Here is a 22,644-nt window from a genome sequence, read left to right as displayed (position 1 = left end):
CGATTCCTCACAGGCATGTAATTGCTTGATTATTTTATCTAAAGTTTATCTGGTCAGACCCACTCTCTGTGAATAACACCAATACTTATTTTGTGTATTTTTGGGTCTGCACATGACCCATCATGACCAAGCCCATATTCCAGTGTGTGTGGCTGCGCGTGCCGCATGTGGCCACCTCCCTATCATGGACTGTCCTCAGAATAGCTCACACTCTATTCCCTACCATAGCCATAGTCTATTGTGCTGCGCATAATTTCTAGAGTACATATGTATGTGAGATCCCAAAAGGTGGTAGAGCCCAAAAGGTGGTGGAGCCCAAAAGGTGGTGGAGCCACTGGCTGAAACTTTCCTGGTGTCCCAGTCCGACCCTGTCAGTGGGCACATCAAAGTTTTTTCTGGTGGGCCCCATGATTTGTAGTTAAGTCCCTGGGAGGGTTAGTGTGAGAATAGGATTATAGTGGTGATAGTACAATATTGGTATAATTTTACTAGGCATCTTTATTAGATGTACTCATCCCATTGAGAAAATAGACTTGTGCCTCTTTTTAATGTACACCATTAAGGAATGTTATATCTGTTCTGGCTAAAATTCAGAACATAAGAAAAAGTATCAGGTGCAACATCTTCTTTTCCTTGCCACACTCTATCTTCTTGCTAGAAGTAGCCAAATCTTGAGGCTTGTAAACTTCACCCCTTTTCTGGTATTGATTCTGAGGATGCACTTTACCCTCCTTGCCGGTCTAAAAAATCCGGCAAGGAGGCAGCGCCGCACATTTTTTAATTTTTTTTTTTAAAATCATGTAGCGAGCCAAGGGCTCGCTACATGATAGCCGCTAAGCGGCGGCATCCCCCTACCCACTCCGATCGCCTTCGGCGATCAGAGTATGCAGGGAATCCCGTTGAGAACGGGATTTCCTGCAGGGCTTCCCCGGTCGCCATGGCGACGGGGCGGGATGACGTAGGGAATCCCGATCCGCCCCTCAACGCTGCCTGGCACTGATTGGCCAGGCAGCGCAGGGCTCTGAGGCGGGGGGGAGCGACTCGGCGCGGCGGATTGCGGCGGATCGGCGGCGAGCGGCGGCGATCGGAAGTTACAAGCAGCTAGCAAAGTGCTAGCTGCTTGTAACAAAAAAAAAATTATGCAAATCGGCCCAGCGGGGCCTGAGATATCCTCCTGCGCAGGTTACCCCGAGCTGAGCTCGGGATAACCGGCAAGGAGGTTAAGCAAACCTGTGACTTAAATGTCCAAAAAAGTTGCATACTTTACTTCCCCCAGTAGAGGGAAGCCTCTGTTTCCTCCGGAGGCTTCTCTGATCCTCTCTGACCCCCCCACAGCCGAGACTATCTTCATCTTCACGGCTGCGCTCCTGTCTGTGAACAAGGGTGGTAACAATGAGCAGGAGCACTGACGGGCTGCACAGTAGCATGAAAAGCCTCTCATTCATGGAGGACGGGAGTTGCTAGCCCCAAAATTCAGTGGCATGTTCCCTGGATCTATTCTTGGGTGCCGCAGTCGTCCCCCACGCAGAGTCAGGCAGTGGGCAGAAGTACTCATCTCAGGACACTTGGTCTCCATCTCCAAATTCTGCAGACATCTCTTGTGGGTTTCTCCCCTTCGTGTCTGAGACAAATCAGACATTAGAGCTTTTAGTGTCTGATTCTTGGATGCTAGGGGGAGAATTGCCAGCTACAGAAGATTCCTCCAGACTTGGAGATTAGATGGAGGAGATTAGTAGTTCCTCCTGCTGTGCTACTCTGCTGGGAAAGAACAGGCCTGAAAGCCTAGGAAAGCGCAGTCTGGAAGGCCACACATGATAGTGTGGCCTGCAGGGGAAGGATAGGGTTAATGGAATAAGGGGGTGGTTACAGGGAGTAGTGTGAGGTTGGAATAGGAGGCGGGGGGGCGGAGTTTGCCAGTCAGGCCCTAGGAAAGGAAGCTTGCTGGACGCACCCTGTTGCTGCATCATGTAGGGGATTGAGGCCTTGGTGACCCGGATTAGAGAGGAGTCGGCTTCCAGGGGACCAGACTGGGTAGCCGGACAGATCGCCGCCATGTCTGCTTTCCCTAGCGGGCAGCAGGAGGAACTCGGGCGGAGGGCATCCAGACCGCCCAATCGTCTCAGCCCCAAGCTGACCGGAGGGTCGCATAGGAGGAGCTGGAGTCCAGCGCGGGATCCCCAGGCGCCCCCTGCTAAAAAGTATTCCACAGGGGGCTCGGTCAAGGGGAATCCCAGAGGACCGGAGGATCGAGCGGCGGCAGGCGGGGGAAGGCAGCGGAGAAGGCGGGAGCGGCGGCCGCTACGCAGCAGGCCTCCCATGCGGCCAGAAAGAAAAGAGGTGACAGCTCCAGCCGCACGGGCGCCGTCTCATCGCAGAGTGGGGCGGTGGCCCGCAGTTCACCCCAGAGGAACGCTCCGGCCACCAGAAGCAGGAGCCAGGACGTGGTGGCAGGGAGCAGCTCGGGGAACAGCCAGGCACAGAATGTTGCGCCCCCCTCCAGCCAGGGAGGGCAGGGGATCGGACAGCACGGTGGTGATGCGGGAGGAGGCAGCAGCACGGCAGCAGCGACCATGGGAGCACCAGGAATCTCAGCAGGATCCGGACAAGCGGTCGGGCAGGGCGCACCCCCTGCGCCACCAGGTGAGGCCAACGCCAGCAATGTTTTTTATAGTATGCCGGATAGTAGGGGAATGGGATGGCAAGTGGGGAGGGCGCAGGCCACGGGGGTGGTGCCAGGCAATGTGCAGGCCGGGATTCTCCCAGCTCTGGAATCATTCCTAGCAGGCATGAGGTCTCTTCTGGGGGGGGCGCCAGCGGTTCAAGTTACACCAGCGGGGGTTTGGACGGGCCCATTGCAGGCACAGGCACCTGTGGTTTGCTAGTTGCCTGAGTGGCAGTCCGCCATCCCCGGCGGGGCAATAGCCGGAGTGCCTAGTTCCCCGGGGGCTGTGGGGGGGGGGCGCAGCGCAGTAGGCGCAGGCCAGGGTGACAGTGCCTCTAGGAGAGGCTGGAAGCTCTGAGGTTGCTGTGCAGACCAGTGAGGGTGAAGTGGAGACGGAAAAGGCGGGTGAGGCTGAGGTTATACGGCTGGCCGATGCGTCAAAAGCAGAAATGTATGTTTGCCTCAGCGGTCCCTTAGGTGTCCATTTAAAGGCAGAGGTCCGCGAAAAAATTTGGAAGGGAGAGTTTGTTGAAATTTTCTCCCTTTTACACCTGGCCAAGCTCAACTTGGATAAGGTAAAATCTACCGAATCCAAAAAAGAGGAGGAGGAAAGGCGCAGGTATCGTTTAATTCCGCGCACCTTTCAGAATTGGTTGCAGGCTTTTGAGATACTGGCATGCGTTATTGGAGAGAAGAACCCGGAGTGTTGCTCAGCCCTCTTTTGTAATCAGAATGCTATAGGTGAGGCGTATAGGAGGTATGGAGGGGACGCCTGGCTGAGATACGATGAGGCATTCAGGCAGAGGAAGGCAGTTTGCCCTTCGGTGTGCTGGAACTATAAAGATATCGAATTGTGGATGAGCCTGATGATCCCATCTTCCGGGCAGCAGTCCTTTCGGGGCCAAGAAAGTGCAGGGTCTTCGGGAAAATCAGTCAGCAGGACAAAAGGGCTGTTCTGGCAATTCAATGACGCCACATGTAAGTTTGGGTCATCCTGCTGGTTCAAGCACGAGTGCTCGGGCTGCGGAGGGTCACACCCGGTGTCCAGGTGCTGCAAACAGAAACGAGGAAGGACTTCGGAGGCTGGTAACAAGAGGGAGGACGCCGGTGAGAGTTCTAAGGATGGAGCCGTTTCTATGTAAGTACCCGCGTACGGAAGATGCTAATTTCTTGCGGCTGGGTTTCACGGACGGCTTCGTTATTCCCAGCCAATGTGCATCGTGGGGTGATGGGCCCCATCGAAATTAGAAATCGGCATGTGCATTGCTGGAGGTCGTGTCAGTTAAACTAGGGAAGGAAATCAAGGCGGAACGGATGGTGGGTCCGTTTGAGTTTTGCCCGATAGATGGCTTAATTGTTTCTCCCCTGGGTGTTGTCCCAAAGAAGGAACCAGGGTCCTTCCGCCTTATACATCACCTGTCTTTTCCGAAAGGGTCGTCGGTCAATGACGGTTTGGCGGAGCAAGACATATCTGTGGTGTACACGTCATTCGACGTTGCGCTCAGATGGGTGAGAAGGTTGGGGCGGGGTTCCCTCTTAGCCAAGACCGACATTGAGTCGGCTTTCAGATTGTTACCAGTGCACCCTTCTAGTTTTAGGTTATTGGGAATTTACTGGCAGGAAAAGTATTTTGTCGACCTATGCCTTCCCATGGGTTGTTCTATCTCATGTGCATTTTTTGAAAAGTTCAGCTGTTTTGTGGAGTGGGCGGTAAAGGAAGTTTCCAGGGTCCGCTCGGTTATACATTACCTGGATGATTTTTTGTTCATGGGTGCGGCGGCCTCGGCTGATTGTTCTTCCGCGTTAGATGCAATGTATCAGGGTTGTAGTGATTTTGGGATCCCTCTCGCCCTTTCCAAGACGGAGGGTCCTTCCACGTCGTTAAAATTTCTGGGGATCCAAATCAATACGGATACCATGGAATGCAGCCTGCCATTACACAAGGTCAGTGACCTTCGGCTTACTATCCAGGTAATGGTAGGTAGGCGGAAAACCACGTTGCGGGACCTCCAGTCCCTGCTGGGTAAATTGAATTTTGCCTGTAGGATCATGCCAATGGGTTGCATCTTCTGCAGACACTTGGCGAACGCGATGGCTGGTGCGGTTTCCCCTCATCATCGCATTCGGTTGACGGCGGATATGAGGGAGGACTTAAAGGTGTGGCTCACCTTCTTGCAAGACTTTAACGGTAGAGCCTTCTGGATGGAGGAGGAGGTGAGTAACTTTGAGATTGAGTTATTTACTGATGCCTCCGGTGCCCACGGGTTTGGGGTTATCATGGCAGGTGAGTGGTGTTCGGCCCCATGGGATCCGTCATGGGTTCAGGCTGGCTTTACGTCCAACATGGTGTTATTGGAACTGTTCCCTATTGTTGTGGCGATTCAATTATGGGGACGGCGCTTGGCTAACAAGCGCATACGTTTCAATTGTGACAACATGGGTGTGGTATTAGCCGTAAATAAATTTTCGCCTTCCTCACCGCCAGTGATTTGAGTAATGAGGCAGTTGGTCCTATTGTGCTTGCAGTTCAATATTAGTATTTTTGCAGTGCATTTGCCTGGGGTTGACAACATCATTGCTGATGCCCTCTCTCGATTCCAGTGGGACAGGTTTCGGAAGGCAGCTCCTACAGTGGAAGAGAGTGGGGTTCCTTGTCCAGAAATGATGTGGACGATTCCTTTCAAATGATTTCCTTGCTGATTCAGAGATCATTGTCGGAGTCGTCATGGGCAGCGTACGCGCCGGTGTGAAAGGCGTGGGACGTTTTGGTGGCTCAGGTGGGCGATTGTACGTCTGATGAAGATTGCTCGTGCTTGCTCCTGTACTTAGTAGGAAAAATTTTTGCGGAGGGCACGTCAGCTACGGCCATGGCTAAAAAATTGGCGGCATTGGCTTTTATGTTTAAATCTAGGAATCAAAGAGATGTGATGAAGGATTTTAGGGTGATGCAGGCTATGAAGGGATTCCGGGCCGGATCGATAGCGAGAGATTCCAGGCGCCCGGTTTCATTCGAGATATTGGGAAAATTGGTGGCGGCGCTGCAGGGAGTTTGCTATTGCCAACAGGAGGTGGTGCTTTTCAGCACCGCATTTGTGCTGGCTTTCTTTGGTGCATTTCGGGTGGGAGAACTGGTCAGCAGGTCAAAAGTTCAGGTGGGGGGCATACTCGCTGAGGATGTATCAGTTCAGGATGAAGTGGTTTCCATAATATTGAGGAAATAAAAAACGGATCGTTTGGGAAAGGGTAAGATTGTCATGCTTTTTAAAATTGGGGGTTTACTTTGCCCAAGGGAAAATGTGTTACGTTTTCTGCCGCTTAGGCCGGCCTTTTCCCCGGTTTTTCTATCCCGCGTGGCCCGGTTGCCGCTTACCTGTTTTCAGTTTTCTTCAGTTTTGCGTAAGTGCCTTGTTAAAGCGGGGGTTTTCCCAGCAAATTTGCCCCTCACTCTTTTCGCATCGGGGCAGCAACAGAGGCGTCGCGTTGGGGGCTCAGTGAGGAAGTGGTAAAAAGAATAGGCCGTTGGGACTCCATGAGATACAAGTCTTATGTTAGAATGCAATTGATGTAAGTAGTTATGTTAATGGAGACCGGTTTTCTTTGGTCCGTTTCTCCCCTTTGTTGTTTTGTTTTCTTGTTTTTGCAGATCAACCAGCCCTGGTGTGGATATTCGAGCATTCTTATGTCTCTAGAGGGGCGCGAAGAGCTGCAGTTCGCCCGGAGGGGCGCCAGCTAGGATTCCCGAGGCAGGAGGTCCGGATCCGGTGGCTGGGTTTTCCTGGCATGTTGTGGGCTCGGGTTCTGCCCGAAATCAGGAAGTATGCTCAGTGGGATAGGGCACCAGATGTGTTGGTGTTGCACGTAGGAGGGAACGATGTGGCTAAAAAATCAACTAGGTGCATCATACGTGATATTAAATTTGACTTTATTAGACTGAGAAGGGAGTTTCCGGCCACGGTTTTAGTGTGGTCGGATGTGATTGCCAGATCTTCTTGGAGGGGGGCTAGATCAGTGCAGAAGGTCAATAGAGCAAGAGTCAAGCTAAATAAGGAGGTGGCAAAATTTGTGACTCAGAACGGGGGAGTGGCGGTCAGGCACGTCGAGCTAGAGAGTGATCTCCATTTGCTACTTAGTAGGGATGGAGTTCATTTGAATGACATAGGAATGGATTTGTGGGCGTTAGGGATAGAAGAGGGTATTCAGAGGGCGCTGAGGGTGTGGGCCTCTCTGGCATGAGGGGTCACGCCAGTTCGTGGTGGAGGGGTAAGGGCTCCAAAAGTTATTAATTCTGGGGCGATTTGCCTCAGGTGCAATTCTACCTGTGGTGTTTATCGACAAGTGAGAGTGACTCGGTGGGCAAGCAGCTGTCCCTGAGCCGGTGACTGCGGTGGGGGCCGGTTACAGGCTGCTTGCCAGTTATCCTGGATTTCTACAAGAGGTGATTATACGGACCCCTTACCTCAGCTCTCTGAAGTTATCTGTTTTAGTTCTAATATTGTTTAATAAACGTGCTGCTCTGGCCTATTAAATCCAGCTGGCTGTCCGTGTGTTTATTGGGTTTTATTTGGGGGGTGTGGGTGGTTCAGTATCTGGGAAGGCTAGGCCACTGACACTATCAAGAGGGGTTTAGGGGGAGGAACAGTGAGGACACACACAACAATGCATGCTCCCTATGGAAGCTCCACAGCTTCCAGTATGTCACTAGAACACACATCATGCCCCATAAAGGCACTACAGCACCCAATATGATCCATAGAGGCACCACAGCACCCAACATGGCACCACAGCACCCATCATGGCACCACACAGCACCCAGCATACATTTTTTTTTGTATTGATGGAGAGGGGAGCTTTGTTCAATATTTTGGTGGGCAGTCCTACTTAGACCACTGTTAAGTTCATGTAAATTTGTCTCCACCCCTGATGGAGGAAAAAAAAATTATACAGGTCTTGCGCCTGCACACTGCAGTGCACTTATTCAATAAGCCCTTGTCAAACAGGTTCAGATGATCCCAACGCTGGATCGGTGGTGTAGAGGAGGATGGGAAAAGCCTTTAGATTATCCAGAGGCTTCCCTGAACAGAGGTAAGTGTCCAACTTTTTGTTATTTTGCTCTCAGGTACATTGGCTAAAGGAATCAGTTATATTTACATACTTAAAGAGTACGTGAGGGGAACTAAAGCAATGCAGCTTTACTTACCTAGGGAATCTTCCATCCCCTATAAGTCTGTGTGCTCCTTGCCGCAGTTCCACCGTCACCCAGTTTTCTGCTGTCCCCTTTGTAGTGGTCGGCGACCCAGTTGGGTCTGCGGCTTCTGCGCATGCACAAGTTTCGTGGCGGAGAAGACAGCAGAAGACTGGGTGACAGAGGAACTGCCATGAGGGACACAGAGACTTCTAGGTGCTGAAAGACGCCCCAAGTAAGTAACACTGCACTGCTTTGGTTCCCCTTATGTATCCTTTAAAGGGAACCTAAATTAAATTTAAAAAAGGCCAGTTTAACTTACCGAAAGCTTCTACCAGCCTCCTGCAGCTGCCCTGTGCCCACGCCGTCACTGAGCAATATTCCAGTCCTCTGCAGCCTCCCTCTTTCTTCTGGATGTGCAGGCCTGGTCTGCACGCCACCTGATCGGCTCATGTGGGCGGGATGCTATGCTCATTCACAGTATGGGAAAATTTCTACTGCCCATGTGCAGAATGATTCCGCAGATGGGAGCACAATCGAGTACACATGCCTGCACAGTGGTCATTGACTTGTCGAGTCACCCAGCCAAAAGAGGGGTGCTTCAGTTGACCTGAAAAATCGTTCAGGGATGGTGCAGGTATGGGGTGGCTGAGGGGGGCTGGAAGAAGCCTTTTCTCATTTACTTTAGGTTCCCTTAAAAGCAAACCTGAAGCAAAAATAAATCAATTATCAGATAATGAATTGTATGTGTAGTCGTGTAGTCGAATGTGCAGTACAGCTAAGAAATAGACTATTAATAGCAAAGAAAAGAGTCTCATATTGTTTTCCAGTACAGGAAGAGTTAAAAAACTTCAGGTGTTAACTATGCAAAAGAGCTTCTCTGAGCTATTTGACCCACTGAGTGTAATACAATCCTGTTTTTTGAAGCACTTAAACAGCCAAAAAACAGTGAGACACCGCTTGACATAAGGTTTTACTGCAAGAAAGTTCAAAGAGATCATTATTTCTGCTTTTTTGAAGCTAAACAAAGTGAGGTTTTCAAATTGCAACCGTGACAGTCTGATGCAATGTTATAAAAAAAAAAGCTACTATTTTTTTCGGACCATAAGAGGCTCCTGACCATAACATAGACCACCTTTCCCAACACACTGTGCTCCTGGTCCACATTCCTGCAACACCCTTCACTCTCTCCTAACACTGAATATAGTCCAGGGTATGTGCAAAGTGTGTGTGCTGTGTTTCACCTGGCCTGGTAACGATGGCATACATGGGAACAGAGAATGATACTGGTGAAAACTTGACCTGAGTAACGTGCAACATGGTCGATTTTTCACCAGGCTCTGATATGCTTCCTCCCACTCTCTGATAAACAGCATTATGCAGGAAGCAATTGTACTCACCCTGTCCCTCTAGCAGTAGCTCTGCTTAAAAATTCACAAGTGCCGCTCCTCACTCCGATGTGACCAGTGTTGCTTGCAAATTTTCGCCAAAGCCATTTTCGCATTGAAGATGCTATTTTCTATTTTGAGAAAATGTTTGCAAAAATAACTTGAGAAAAAATGTTATTTTACCTGAGGGCTCGTTTCCACTAGGGCGGCGTGCGTCTCGTAGACGCACGCCGGCACTGAGCGGGTGGGCGGGATCGCAGGCGATTCCCATCAGCCGTGCCATGGGAATCGCAGCCTCCGCCGCGAATTCTGTGGGGGTTTCCGGCCGAATCGCTACTGCAAGCGATTCGGCCGGCGACGCCGTTATCCCCTATGGCAGAGTTTCCCCGCGCGATTTGCCTGCGGGGAAACTCTGCGGATTCGCGGCCGTTTCCGCGAGAGTGGAAACGGGCCCTCAAAGGGCGCAGAAAACAATATTTTTACAGCGAAAATTTGTACTACAAAAACTCAGTATTTTTATTGCAAAATTTGCTAAAAACTTAAAACAAAACTTTTTTTCAATGGCATTTTCACTCAGAAACCACATTTAACATTATTTTCACAAAAAAATGTGAAAAGAATATTGGCATTTTCACTCATCACTGGATGTGACCTGTGACTGATGTCAGCTCTACTCACCACTAGGAAGCAAGGGGCGGGCAGCGGGCTGGCACACTAAGGCAGTTAAACTGCCAAATGTAAATTGCAGCAGTCCCAAACCCAGTCCACAGCCGCCCTGCCTCCACATCAGCGTGCAGTGAAGCACTGGTCCTGTGCTTCACCCATCTTGTGCTGTGCTCCCCGTAAGCACAGCACAGAATGGGAGGAGCACTGGTTAAAAGAAGTACACATGATGGGAGAAGGAAAGGACAGAGCGGTTGGGGGGGTGTTGCTGTTGACAGTGGGCCTTGGGTGGTAAAATATCCAAATCTGTTGATGAGCATCAAACGAGGACCCTTAAATGTACATACAGAGAAAAGTACCCACTGATGTACTGCTACGCAGTGCTGCCTCGGAAGGGGGTGAATAGGACTGCTTTCTGCGCTATGTCACTATGTTTGTCAGAGGGAATGAGCGGGATCGGTAACAGGTCACATTGTAGCGAGGAGCGGAGCTTGTGTATTCTTAAGCAGAGCCACTGCTAGAGGAACAGGATGAGAGCAATGACTTTCTGCATAATGCTGTATATCAAAGAGAGAGAGGGAATGTATCAGAGCCTGTCACATCGGAGTGATGAGTGCAGCGCAGCATGGACACATTCACACCATAGGATAAAGAGGCAAGAGGCGCCAAGAGAAGATAAAATGTGTTAAAAACTGGGAGGTGCCTTAACCTCCTTGGCGGTAACCCCGTGCGTGACACGGGGTAAGCCGCTGGAGGGTGCCGCTCAGGCCTTGCTGGGCCGATGTACATAATTTCTTTTTCAAACACGCACTTTGCTAGCTGCATGTTTGGTCTAATCGCCGCCGCCCGCCGCCGATGCGCCACTACCCGCCGCGATACAGGCCCTATGCGCTATGGGGTGGATCGGGATTCTCTGTGACGTCACTCCGTTCGTCGCCATGGCGACAGGGGAAGCCCTCGAGGAAATCCTGTTCAGAACGGGATTTCCTTATGGGCAAGCGGCGCCGGCGGCGATCGGTGGGTATGGGGGGGACGCCGCAGAGAGGGGGGAAGCATGTATCTAGCGCTAGGCTAGCTACATGCTAAAAAAAATTAATAATTTGAAAAAAAAACCTCCCACGGCCGCGCAGCCGCACTTATCATACCGCCAGGGAGGTTAACTAAGAGACGCCTTATTTGTGGCTACAAGCACTATTAGGCACTGCTATTTGGCCTGAGGAAGTGGGTATGCACCCACAAAACACGTTGCCAGTGAAATAAAATTCTATTAAAACATGAATTTGTCTTCATTGAGGTAAGCCACCTCACTTTTTTCATTTTACTTGTTTTTAACGCATTTTATCTTCTCTGGGCGCCTCTTTCCCCTTTACTTTGTGCCTTCACCCTCCATTTGGAGGGGGATCAACCCTCTTTGACCAACTCAGGTCATTTCGGGTTTGCTTTTTAATCAAGAGTGCGACCATCACCAGCTCTGTCTGGTCACCCGAGTGGAGGCGGGGTTATACATCTCCAACTGCTTCTAGTGGTCAGTTGTGAGTATAATCCATCTGCATATTTTACATACTTCTGGTACTGTGACATACTGCACCATTTGGGCTCCTGCAGTCTCTGTGTTTTCTTTCTGCAGGGTGCAATTTTTATTATCCCTACTTTTTGTACATTCACACCATAAGACATATCATCTTTTTCCCCTTCTTTTCTGGGGGGGGGGGGGGGGGGGGGGGGAGTGCATCTTATGGTGCAAAACATATGGTACATAACTGAAAATAAAAATATGAGACTCTTCGCTTTGCTAGTTAATAATGTTTTCTATTCATTTCTATTCATTTAGTTATACTATACATACAATTCATTAAATCATAAGTTTTTTTTTTCTCTTTCAGGTTTGCTTGAAACTAAGCAACACTTGTTCCAGTATAAAGTTAGAATGATTCTGCTGAAGTTTCTAAAACTATTTCATAAACTGTGTGTGCACTGAAACCGCTGGTTAAAAATATAATTTCTTTTTACAAATAAATGAAAGTGGTAAGGTTGGTAACTACACTAGAGACAGCATCAGAAATGCTAGAAGAAATTTTAAAATTGTCCACACCATATATAGAGAAACTAATGGAATTATCATCGATGACATTGGAACTGGTTATATCATTAGAATGGCAGCAGATAAAACTTGAAAGAAGTTTAAACAATGTTTAAAAGCTGCTTAGAGCTTGTGCCATATGCAGGTAGACGCTGTCTATTACAGCACCCCATTGGTGTAGCCTGACGGGTACTGTGCCACTAAGTCAGCCTATCACAGAGAGGAGGAATACACAAAGGAGGCGTGGAGTGCCAAATACAGTATATACAGTGGCATAGAAAGTTTGGCACATTCCAGAGCTGCCAAAGTAGTTCATCGCTTCTTTATGCTCAAACTAGCAATACCATACTTGCCAACTAGTCATAGTAAGTGCCATTCTTGCTCTTTATCACTTTGAAGTTTAAAAGTTTAAGTCTGCTTTAATTGTGTTCTAGTATTCATCCTTTTGTTATTATGTTGTGTAAATGATTATTTGAATTTTGTCCATTTCAGGAAGCCAAGGCCAGGGCATGCATTGCATGGGATCGTCCGAAGAACAACTTTTCATATAACATTGTGTAAAACTGGAAATAATAACAAAAAATATTTAGATTAGGCTCATTTCTTATGGTTATAAATAGTTCTTCATGGTTACAATAATATTTGCATTTTACTTTTCAACAAATTCAGCATTTAGAAAACTAGCTTCATCCATAACACCTTTTATCCGTTCTCTGGCCTCTGGGAAGAGATGACTTCTTCTGGGGAGAGAACCTATGGAATCCAATATTTATGTTTTATTGCTGGAGTTGGACTCTTTTTCATAATTGGATTGATAATACATTCCTTTATTGCAGTGGTGAATATCACCAACTGGTGGAATGGCAGACCAATGACCATCACGAATCGGATTCTCATGTTCCTCGGAATGTTCAGAATGGTCTTCCAATTCCTTTGCTTGATTAACTTGTTTGGGATGATTTTCTTGAAGAATTCTGGTACGCTGTTTAAAGGTATATCCTTCTTTCGTATATTTTGCAACTACTCCAGCATCTGGTTATCAAGCCTTCTCTCCGTTGTCTTCTGTTTAAAAGTCTCCAGCGCCTTCCATGTTGTCTTCCTCCGTTTGAACAGAATAATATCAGAAAGGTTTTACTACGTGACCAGCTCCTCTGTACTTGTCTCGGTAGTTTATACGTCTTTGCAGAGATGGCTCAGCAGTGAAAAAGATTATCAAAATTCAACTCAAAGCTGTATAGTTCCATATAGCTCTATAATACAATTGTATTTGTTAGTATTGTGGAATGCAGTCCCATTCCTTATCTACTTCCTATCTTCAGTGCTTCTAATTGCTTGCCTGTGCCTTCATATGTATAGAATGAGAAGCACAAACAATGGTAAAACCCAATGGACCATATTTAATAAAGTTATTAAGTTCACAATCTTCTCTTTGATAACTTCTGCTTTATATGTCAAAAACAATATTGTAGTGGGATTTTGCTATAACACACTTGATAATGTTTGGAACATTTTGCTTTTGTGCTTATCTCCAATGCTTAATTCAGTTTACCTGATCTACACGACAACCAATCTAAGGAATGCGTTGTCCAGAATTCTACACTACTGCCGACACAGTAGAGGATCTTCAGATCCCAACTAAAACTATAGAGGTGGCCATGCATCAGGCAACTTGGTGGATGATCAACCATCCAATTTGATTATTATAGTCGACTTGGATGAAAATCAGTGCCGCCAAGTGTATGCCCAACCGACAAAGCGACCAATTGGTCACATTGTCGATCGTGCCTGCTGCAAGATATCAAATGGTTGGTTGGTTGTGCGGCGGTACTGCGGCCAACTTTGGAAAGAGCGATGAAATGATAAAACCCCCTCTGCTGCTGCTACAATGTATAACTGTGCCCCCCCCCCCCCGCCCCCCGGATGCATTTATACTGGTGTCAGCCTCCACGTGGTGTCCGTCCACCTCGGCGGCATACACGCTAGCGGCACATAGTGCCTGACGTCAGACGATATGCACCGTTAGCGTGTATGCACTGTTAGAACTAGGCAAGTTGTACGGTCACCACACGGAGGCTGCTACGGGACAGGTAATGTATAAATGAAATTACTGGAATGGGGGGACAGGCACATTATACATTGGGGTGCAACGGCGGTGCGGACGCGGTGGGCTCAGCCGATTCCATGAAGATTTCATGCTAAATTTCGGATGCAAATTGTCCTGTAGTATATGGGCAGCTTCGGCAAGAAACACATTTGTCTCTTTGTTGAATATGAACATATCGTCAGGTGTATGGCTACCTTTACTGTTTTACAATTATACACACTGCCATGCCAGAGCAGACTTTTCATACATTTATCATATGGCTTGCTGAGATTATCTTGACCCTATAGAAGAATATCTTAATGGGCATAGAACATTTTTAAAAGCTAGATCATTTCAGTTTCTCTGTCCCATATTATCATTTGAACTGAATTTGAGATGGAGAGGGGGGGGGGGGGGGGGGGGCAGTGAGTGGCAAGTCATGGCTATCAGGGTCAGCAGACAAGATGGAAACAGTGTTAGAAGACAAAAATGGGGCTGTGGGGCATAATTAAGTGATCTAAAATGTGCTGGGGCATGGGGAAAAAATGGTACTACTATGCTTATTTAGGGATACAGGATGGTCAGAATCAACCCTGGATTTACAGTTTTTGTTTTTGTTTGTTTTTTGCTTTTTCTAAAAATTTAAAGCAACATTTTATCGTGTGCTGTTAATAAGGTTTGCTTTTGTTGTATCATTACTATAGATAAAAGCTTGTTTTTCAACAATACCCAGCTGTTCATTGTTATAATAAAGATACATACCACCTTTGGTTGGGTCTCTAGTTACAAATGTTGCTTCATATTACTTTTCTCCCCCCAAAAAATCTAAGAAAAATGGTGGTCGGGATTCATACAGGAAAGTAGTATCAAAGTCTCTGATATTATATTTGTAAACTCGCCTCCCCCCCCCCCCCCCCCACCCCCCATCCTCTTAGGATGCTTTCTTTACAACCTGATCTTTTAAAACCCAGTTATTATTAAGGTGGGATTGTCATCATGAATATCCAAGAACAGTGTCAAAACACAAAACTGAGGTTGAGGGGCATAATCAAATAATCTAAAAAGTACTGGGGCATGTGAAAAAAATGGTACTGCTATGCTTATTTAGGGATCCAGAATGGTCAGCATAAACCCTGGACTTACTTACAGTTTTTGGTTTGTTTTGGTGTTTTGCTTTTGTTAATTTTAAAACAACTTTTTGTCATCTAAGGTTTGCTTTTGTTGTATCATTACTATGGATAAAAGCTTGTTTTTCAACAATACCTAGCTGTTTATTGTTATAATAAAGATATATACCACTCTTGGTTGGGTCTCTTATTACAAATATCTCTTTATGTAGTGATTCATACAACTAAGTAGTATCAGAATCTCTGAAGTTATTTTTGGCTGCAGTAGTGTCTAATAACACCAGAAACAAGCATGCAGCTAATCTTGTCAGATCTGACAATAATGTCAGAAAAATCTGGTCTGCTGCATGCTGGTTCGGGGGCTATGACTAAAAGTATGAACACTGATCCAGATGCTTCACTGAACAGAGGTAGGTATAACTGTTAGTTTTTTGTTGTTGTTGTTGTTTTTGTTGTTGCTTTTTTGTGCCTTCAGGTACACTTTAAAATTAAGTACCAAAATTCACAGTATGAGTGCTAAAATAAAAAAAAATTATAAGGCTATGTGTTCACCCTAAAAGGGGAGAAAACATGTGAGGACACAGGTATTATTGCAAAACAACAAGACTCGGGCATCTACCAAACACAATAAAATATTTATTAAATGGCCATAGAAAACAGCGAAGTAAACCCCCCCCCCCCCCAATCCCCCAATAAAGCTAGAATGGCAGCCTACACCAACATGTCTGGTAAATCCAACAAGCAGCCAGCTGCTTAATCACCAACACACACACACCGAGAGACATACATCAGCTGATTGACCCTATAACTACAGGGAAAAAGACTGACAAAAGTCCTAACTCAGAGGTTGACGTCAGCAGATGGTTCACTGGAGTAGAAAAAGTGTCATAGTTATAAATGCTCCGCTGACCCTCCCCTGTGAGCAGTGTGTGTAGTTGTAAAAACCAGCAGAGCATTTGAGCAAAGTCCTGCAGCGCCGGTTGCCTGTGATAGTGCCATTGAGTAGGCTACTCTGCGCATCCAGCGCAATACCTATATACTTCAAAGATGTAGCAGAAATGACTTGCCCATACGGGCTTTCACCACTCTGCCGATCCACAAAGCCATCCCAGTAATGTCTCAGACATCGCGGCTCAGATCCAACTGCCGCTGCGCATCTCGCACCGGCAATACAAAACAGTACTCCCATATTTGAGCGGGACACAGCGCTTGGCACTCCAACAATGGCTCTCTAAAGGTGGCCACTAACGAAATTCAATGTTGAAAAATGTAAAGTCATGCATTTTGGTCGTACCAATGGTCTAACACCATACAAAATAAATGGGATACAGTTGGGGACATCAAACTTGGAGAAGGACTTAGGAGTACTCATCGACAACAAGTTAAATAATCGTACTCAATGCCAAGCCGCTGCAGCTAAAGCTAACAAAATTTTGGGATGCATTAAAAGGGAAATAAAAACTCGAGATGCTAGCATAATATTGCCCCTGTTTAACTCTCTAGTAAGGCCACATCTGGAATATGGAATTCAGTTCTGGGCACCACATTACAAAAAAGATATTGCAGTTTTAGAGCAGGTGCAGAGACGAGCAACAAAATTGATACGTGGGATGGAAGGTCTCACTTACCAAGAAAGGTTAGATAAACTGGGTTTATTTAGTCTAGAGAAAAGACGCCTTAGAGGAGATCTAATTAACATGTATAAATACATCAGAGGGCAATATAATAGCTTGGCGGATGAGCTTTTTGTCCCTAGGCCTTCTCAAAGGACTAGAGGACATGATCTGCGCATGGAGGAAAAACGTTTTAGCCATTTATTTAGGAAAGGGTTCTTTACAGTAAGAGTGATTAAGATGTGGAATGCATTGCCACAGGAAGTCGTTATGGCAAACTCTATACCTGCATTTAAAGGGGGCTTAGATGCTTTCCTTGCGTTGAATGACATCCATGGCTACAATTACTAGGTAATGCCAATGATGTTAATCCAGGGATTTTATCTGATTGCCAGCTGGAGTCGGGAAGGAATTTTTACCTTGTAAGGGTTTTTTCGCCTTCCTCTGGATCAACAGGGATATGTGAGGGAGCAGGCTGGAGTTGTACTTTGTACTGGTTGAACTCGATGGACGTATGTCTTTTTTCAACCAAAGTAACTATGTAACTATGTAACTATGTAACTATGTAACGGTCCAATTTCTAGCAAAAATCATTCGAGTAATCAGAAATTCTGATCGGATTGGTTGAAAATAATCTCAGTTGATGGGCGCAATCGATTATGAGCGATTATTTAAAAAAAAACTCATCCGACTGGATTTTTGTCAAACCAAAATTTGAATTTTCTTGATCGGTTTTGATAGATAGAAAGCAAGTATTGGTTTGTTGATGGTGTAGTGAACGATTTTTCTTCTGATCAGAATTTCTGATTGCTCAAACGATTTTTCGCTAGAAATTGGACTATTAGTGGCCACCTTAAAGATACACTGAAGCGGAAAAAAAATGATGATATTATGATTTGTATGTGTAGTACAGCTAAGAAATAAAACAGTAAGATTAGATACATAAGTCTAATTGTTTCCAGTACAGGAAGAGTTAAGAAACTCCAGTTGTTGTCTCTTTACAAAAAAGCCATTAATCTCTACAACTTTCAAAGTCCTGGAGAGGGCTGTTTTCTGACTTTTATTATCTCAACTGTTCCTTAACTATTTACTTTTTCTCTGGCAGAGGAGAGGTCATTAGTTCACAGACTGCTCTGAAAGAATCATTTTGAATGCTGAGTGTTGTGTAATCTGCACATATTATAGAATGATGCAATGTTAGAAAAAACACTATATACCTGAAAATAAAAATATGAGAATATTTTCTTTGCTGCTAATCTTCTAGTAATTATTCATAGTACACAACCAATTCATTATATCATATATATTTTTTTCGCTTCAGTGTCTCTTTAAGGCAACTTCCGCTCAGCATTCCTGTGGACATGTGATCGGATGCAGTGAAAATAACATAATGAATAACATTGTTTATTTTTTACAAAATTCATTTATAGAGTATTTAGTCAGTGTTTGCCCAGTGTAAAATCTTTCCTCTCCCTGATTTACATTCTGAGATGTATTACAGGTGGTGACATCTTTAGTCCTGCCAGGTGATCTGTACGGAATGTTTGTTACTGAGAGTTCTTTGCACACAGGGATATATTGCTTGTTTGGCAGTTGGATAAAAGCAGTTATTTCCCACAATGCAATGAGATCCACTACTGCGCATGTGCGCAGCGGCAATTTTAAATATTATTGCCGCTCTGTGTCTGGGGGAGCCAGATTCTCTTCAAGCTAAGCTAAAAATATTTCAGTGATGTAAGTTAGAATGATTCGGCTACTAAAACTATATCACAAATTGTGTGTAAAAATAATAAACCGAAGGGTAATAGACCACCCACTGGTAAAGAAAAAAATTGACTGGTCAGAACTGAGGAGTCAGATTCTTCAGTTGGCAGTGTGAGTTTTGCTGTGTTGACCGACTCAGTTGCTACTATTAATAGCCTTAAAATATATAATACCAGATCTCAACTGAACAACAAAAAGAAAAATAACGTGAAACATAAGAAAAACAATCCTCAATCAATTGAGGACTCGGTTGGAGCATGTGGGGGAAAACTGGATCCGGGTATCTGGACCAGGGTCTCGAACCTTTTCCCTGCTCCTCCTCGTCCTCGTTTTTGGCAAAGTGGGATTGATCGGGGTGGGCACCTGCTGGGACTGAAAACGCTTTCCAGAGTACTAGTTTACAAATTGTTAATCTTACAGATGATGTAATTTCTCCATCAATACAGCCTTTATTGGCTAAGGGGCTTGGTTTCTGTCCTACATACAATTTTGATGCTTTTGAGGTGATAACTGTCCTATATATTTTTTATCACAAAATTCTGATGTGATTACTACACAGGAACACCTCTGTTATGGATATACAGTCACAACCACAAAATTTGACGGCTGATCAGAACATCTGAAGCTCTTGCCAATTTATGCCATCTTTGGAAGATCTGGATTTGCGGAACAGGTCACGGCGGTTTCCATCCTTATCGATCAACCCCAGCCTGAAAACGAATGATCTTTTGAGAGCTGATAGCTTTCATCATGAGCACACAGTACAGGGTATTCCTGTGGGGCAGTACCTCTGGATCAAGCACAATTGTTCTGAGCTCATCACTTTTGAGAGTGAATCAAGAAACTTGCGAGATCAATTTAGAGAACGTGGTTATCCTGATTAGAGATGGCCCGAATGGTTCGCCGGCGAACTTTGGGTGGTTCGCGTTCGCATGCGATCGCAAACTTTCCCGGAAGTTCTGTTCGCCCCCATAGAGCACCATTAGGGTCAACTTTGACCCTCTACATCACAGTCCACAGGCCCATTGTAGCCAATCAGGCTACACAATCTCCTGGAGCCCCCCCCCCCCCCTTATATAAGGTAGGCAGCGCCGGCCATTACAGTCACTCGTGTCCCTGCAGTAATTAGGGAAAGCTGCTGGCAGACTCTCGTAGGGAAAGATTAGTTAGGCTCTTGTTCCTGGCTGATTCTTAAAATAGCACCCCACAACAGCTCTTTTGAGAGCTAATCTTGTTCTTATGATCTATTTTTTCTCCTCCTCCCCCTCCTCCCTTGTCTTGTCTTGTCTTAAAGGGATCTTGTCTTCCAGGGATTTGTAGGATGGCAAAAGCCAGCTCGCATACATTGGCCAGGAATCAAACCCAGGTCAGCTTCTTGAAAGGCAGCTATGCTCACCACTATACCACCAACGCTACATGCTGAAACTTCTTGGAGTAGACTTACTTCCTCCCTACAAAAGACACACATACATCCCCATGAAATAATTCAACAGCAGCTGCATGCACAGTCTCTGAGGCATAATCGGTTAGTGCATTCAGCTGTTAACTGAAAGGTTGGTGGTTCAAGCCCACCCAGGGACAGCCCAAGAAGTTTAACGCTACTTTAAACAAAACCTGTATCTATCAAATTTCTATATATATTTCTATGATCCTTTCATGATGACAAAGGTCAGAAAGAAGTAGGCAAAGGAGTGCCCATTTTTCCGTACGGCTAAGCGGTCTCACTCACTTTTTCCTACAGGTCAGAAAGAAGTAGGCAAAGGAGTGCCCATTTTTCCGTACGGCTAAGCGGTCTCACTCACTTTTTCCTACAACAAAGTATCTGCTGTACAGCAGCAGAGTGGTGCAGCGGAAGCGTGCTGAGCCAGTGGCGGCTCCAGGAATGTTTTTTAGGGGGTGCTATGCAGGTGCTGGAGTAATTTCCGGGGGAGCTGACGGCCGCGGCAAAAAATGGGTGTGGCTATAACCTGCGGCGCGCCGCGCCAAAAAAATGGGCGTGGTCATGACCGGATGAGGGCGGGGCTAGCTCTAATTTAAAGTGAACCCAGGGTGAGAGTGATATGGTGGCTGCCATATTTATTTCCTTTTAAACAATTCTAGTTGCCTGGCAGCCCTGCTGATCTATTTGGCTGTAGTAGTGAACTGAATTACACCAGAAACAAGCATGCAGCTAATCTTGTCAGTTCTGACAATATTGTCAGAAACCCCTGACCTGCTGCATGCTTGTTCAGGGTCTATGGTTGAAAGAATTAGAGGCAGAGAACCAACACGGCAGCCAGGCAGCTGGTATTACTTAAAAGGAGATAAATATGGCAGCCTCAATATTATTCTCACCTCGGGTTCCCTTTAAAAGTGCAACGCAAAGACAGAGGGCCCAAGTTTTGGTGACCCTTTCCCCAGAAAATTCACATAATTGTGCAGGTTTTCTCAAGAAAATACACGTAATGTGAGCAGATTTGAACAGAAAACATGTTCAATAACCCCAATATGCACAATCGGTAGCAGATATGACCCCAATACGCACAATCGGTAGCAGATATGACCCCAATATGCACAATCAGTAGCAGATATGACCCCAATATGCACAATCGGTAGCAGATATGACCCCAATATGCACAATCCGCAGCAGATATGACCCCAATATGCACAATTCGCAGCAGATATGACCCCAATATGCACAATCCGCAGCAGATATGACCCCAATATGCACAATCCGCAACAGATATGACCCCAATATGCACAATCCGCAGCAGATATGACCCCAATATGCACAATCCGTAGCAGATATGACCCCAATATGCACAATCCGTAGCAGATATGACCCCAATATGCACAATCCGCAACAGATATGACCCCAATATGCACAATCCGCAGCAGATATGACCCCAATATGCACAATCCGTAGCAGATATGACCCCAATATGCACAATCCGCAACAGATATGACCCCAATATGCACAATCCGCAACAGATATGACCCCAATATGCACAATCCGCAGCAGATATGACCCCAATATGCACAATCCGTAGCAGATATGACCCCAATATGCACAATCCGCAACAGATATGACCCCAATATGCACAATCCGCAACAGATATGACCCCAATATGCACAATCCGCAGCAGATATGACCCCAATATGCACAATCCGTAGCAGATATGACCCCAATATGCACAATCCGTAGCAGATATGACCCCAATACGCACAATCGGTAGCAGATATGACCCCAATATGCACAATCAGTAGCAGATATGACCCCAATATGGACAATCGGTAGCAGATATGACCCCAATATGCACAATCGGTAGCAGATATGACCCCAATATGCACAATCGGTAGCAGATATGACCCCAATATGCACAATCCGCAGCAGATATGACCCCAATATGCACAATCCGCAGCAGATATGACCCCAATATGCACAATCCGTAGCAGATATGACCCCAATATGCACAATCCGCAACAGATATGACCCCAATATGCACAATCCGCAGCAGATATGACCCCAATATGCACAATCCGTAGCAGATATGACCCTAATATGCACAATCGGTAGCAGATATGACCCCAATATGCACAATCGGTAGCAGAAATGACCCCAATATGCACAATCCGCAGCAGATATGACCCCAATATGCACAATCCGTAGCAGATATGACCCCAATATGCACAATCCGTAGCAGATATGACCCCAATACGCACAATCGGTAGCAGATATGACCCCAATATGCACAATCAGTAGCAGATATGACCCCAATATGGACAATCGGTAGCAGATATGACCCCAATATGCACAATCGGTAGCAGATATGACCCCAATATGCACAATCGGTAGCAGATATGACCCCAATATGCACAATCCGCAGCAGATATGACCCCAATATGCACAATCCGCAGCAGATATGACCCCAATATGCACAATCCGTAGCAGATATGACCCCAATATGCACAATCCGCAACAGATATGACCCCAATATGCACAATCCGCAGCAGATATGACCCCAATATGCACAATCCGTAGCAGATATGACCCCAATATGCACAATCGGTAGCAGATATGACCCCAATATGCACAATCGGTA

This window comes from Hyperolius riggenbachi, chromosome 4 (genome assembly GCF_040937935.1).
Source record: "Hyperolius riggenbachi isolate aHypRig1 chromosome 4, aHypRig1.pri, whole genome shotgun sequence".
NCBI lineage: Eukaryota > Metazoa > Chordata > Amphibia > Anura > Hyperoliidae > Hyperolius > Hyperolius riggenbachi.
This window is presented reverse-complemented; position numbering follows the sequence as displayed.